The sequence below is a fragment of the Silene latifolia genome, chromosome 11 (assembly GCF_048544455.1).
Source record: "Silene latifolia isolate original U9 population chromosome 11, ASM4854445v1, whole genome shotgun sequence".
Taxonomy (NCBI): Eukaryota; Viridiplantae; Streptophyta; class Magnoliopsida; order Caryophyllales; family Caryophyllaceae; genus Silene; species Silene latifolia.
The window spans coordinates 93079983-93083396 of record NC_133536.1 but is presented as its reverse complement, the minus strand read 5'-3'; positions in this window follow the sequence as shown (position 1 = coordinate 93083396).

The following is a 3414-nucleotide window of genomic DNA, read 5'->3' as shown; positions in this document are numbered from 1 at the left end:
GCCACTCGAGGAGTAATGAATCGAAATGCGTGGCCACGCTCGGATGGCATCCAGAGTGGATAAATCCGGTCAATCGCTTATTCTCCGGATCGAGGAAACCACTCTCGATATGATCACTTGCAAATACGACCTGAAAGACACCTTGCATTGAGTGGGAGATAGTAATAGGACAAGAGAATTGGTGACGCACACTTGTCGAGGACAAGTGGGAGATTGTTGGAATATGTGTCCTTCGACAATAATGCGATCACGATTGTTGATCATGATGATCACATGTTTAAGTCTCATTAAAATGAATACAATTGGGAAGTAATATTGTTCTTGTCAACCGGTCAACATATATCGGTAATGATTGGTGACTAGAGTTTGACATTACTTGTCGTGTGACGGTGGTGATCGATTGACCCCTAGGTCATACCTAAAGGGCAATACTCTTAATTGATTATTTAATTAATCGTATAATGTTGCGAGTTAATTAAATTACTTGAAAATTGACGGACGATTTTGGAAGTAAAATTTACGTATCATATTGAAATGTGATTAAATAAGATACGGTCCGAGTAATTGAATTGTATCATTACTCGGATGAAATAATTGTTTAATGTAACAATTAAATTGAATGAATTGTTATAAATACAATCAGTTGTAATTTATAAAAGGTAAAATATTTTGGCACAAGTAATTGTAAAATTACCAAGTCGATTTTTGTGTGTGACGTATTTTTGATAATACGTTGATTTTTAATATGTTAAAAATACATAATAAATATATGTCACATGTGACATGTGACATATTTACAATTGACAAAAATAAAATGGATCACTTGTTAATCCATGAATGCCGAAATAAAGGGGTAGTGGAAGCTAATATTGTGTTTGTTTAATTATTATAAGAACACAATGATTACCTACATTCCTAGCCATGCAACCCTAATATTCTTGTGAAGACAAAAGTGTTCATGCATTGGCTCCCCTAAAAGCCCCCCATTCCACCCGGTTTTTTATGTGAAAACCATCATTGGTTTTTCTCATAATTTTCCCTATTATTACACTAAAATGTGTTAGTGATATTCATTCAACTTATTATCCAAAATTTAGTATTCTAGAGAGATAAAAAGCTCTCTACATCTCCCTCCATAATACCGAAATATTTATGTGTTTATAAATATTTTTGGGTCAATTTTCTACCTTGATTAATATTATAACTAGTATTTGTAATATTAATTATATTAAGAGGAGCCTTGGGTATAAAGCATAGGGAGAGATCTTACACTTAGATCTTCATTCTTCCATTTGAAAAGCTCAAGAACAAGAGAGATAGGTGATCTCTCTTGTGCCCTAATAGCCGAAATCTACAATGTAAGGACATGATTTCTCCTCTATTTATCTTATTGTTTGCATGCATAAGATCCGTTTTAATTTTATGATAAATTAGTTTAGACATATATGAGTATGTTAATATGTATATGAATCTACATTTCCTTCAACGGGCGTCGAGCCCCCAGCTTTTCCAAAGACGTTGGAGTACACTGACTTGGTGGGCATGACGGTGATCTCGGAGATCTAATCTTTCAGCGAGGCGGTGACTGACGCTGGCGTGGATGAGTGGCAACACGTTCTGAGGAGGGTAAGCCCCCTGCTTTGGCTGTCTTTATTATTTTATGCTTTATTAAATAGGAATGCATTTACTTGAACCTTCCCCGTATTTGAATTAAGGTGGCACCGTCCAAGTATGTGGAGCTGTGGAAGATGGCCAACCGGCTGTGAGCTACAGCCATTGAGGCCCTTACAGGTGGCTCAGGGCGGTAGTTATATCCCTTTTGTACCCGTCTTTCTTTTTATACCTCCAATTTTGTGAAGTAAAGTATCACTCCATTTTTCTGTGTAGAGGTTGCGTCACCTGGAGCGTGAGCTGGCGCAGTCGCATGAGGAGACGGCCCATTTGCTGAGAGAGCTCGAGGCCAGAGGTGCTGAGATCGCTGCCTTTGAGGCGACAGTGGTTGAGCTGAGGGGTCGACAGGACTAGTTTGTGCTGACTTATGTTTGTACATTTGTACATTTTGGATATCATTTTGGGCAGGAGCCCGTATTTTGATGTATATTTTGCATTTTGGTTGTATATATGACGGCATACGTGCCTTTGCTGCTGGGTGTTTGTTGTATCTGCGGGTTAGCTTTGAAAAACAGGTTTGGCATGTGACGGTTTGCGCTGTCATGCTGCCGAAATTCACGTAGGAAATCACAAGTAAAACATATAGAAAAAAGAATTAAGATGGCCTAAATTAGCGCGAAAAAAGAGAAAATGAAAAAAAGTGCCCGAATATGGACAAAATGACGCGACCGAACGGTAGGGAGGGCTACCTCCTAAAAAAAAGAATTTAAAGGAAACGTCTAAGTTTGTCATGAACTTTTTTGAAAAGAGGGAGTGAAATGATTCCCCAGAGAAAAAAAAATGAAAATAAGAACGAGTAAGTGTGCGTATTTGGCGAACATGTCGATTTTGCCTCGAAAAGCGAACTCGTAAAAGATTAGGAAACATAAATTTGGTAATTAATCGAAATTACCGAATTAAGTCCCTATAGGAATAGGAAACTTTAACTAAAACAGATTAGGAAAGATCCCACGGCTGTCAAACAAGGAAAAGAGCCTGGGGAAGAGGCGCAACAAGAGCTGCGATCCTTCGAAGAGGCGCATCGTTCGCTGCGTCTTCTCTCCAGCTAGTTGATTCTGGGCAGAATTTAAGAAACGTCGAATAGTATAAATAGAGGCTTTAGTTGAGCTTCTATTCTCACAATTATCCCTTCCTTGACTTCGTCTATTACATAAAACCTCATATATCTTCTCAAATTTTACCCAAAAAATGGATGCTTTTGAAAACCGCATTAAGGAGTGGACGAATGAATTTACGAATGTGGAGAAACACGACATGGGTGCTTTTAAATTAGGATCAATCATAAGTTTTAAGGTAGTGAAGGTAATTAGGCCCTTTTTGGATGCTTGCCTTGAATATTGGGACCCGAATTTTCATGTATTTGCCTTTCCAGGAGCCGAAATTTGTCCTTTTCCTGAAGAAATTGCTGCGGTTGGAGGATGGGACGCAGAAAGTGTTCCGGCTATACCCCGTAGCTCTCAAGGCTATAAAAATAATTTTAGGGATTTGCTTCGATTGACCAAGGCTGAGGTAGATCGTCTTGTGACCTCAAAAGGTGTCCGTATGTTTGAATTTGTCGATCGGTTTATAAATAGGTAGGACCCCAATATCTCTTATGCGGTGAGGCGCAGAGCTTATGGATTTTGCCTTCTTCATTGCTACGTCCTGCGAGGGCATGTGGACAAAGTGATGAGGGGTGACCCTCGATTTTTAGGCATAGTGGAGCAAATAGAACTACACAGGAGCCCAGCATGCTTAGTTCTA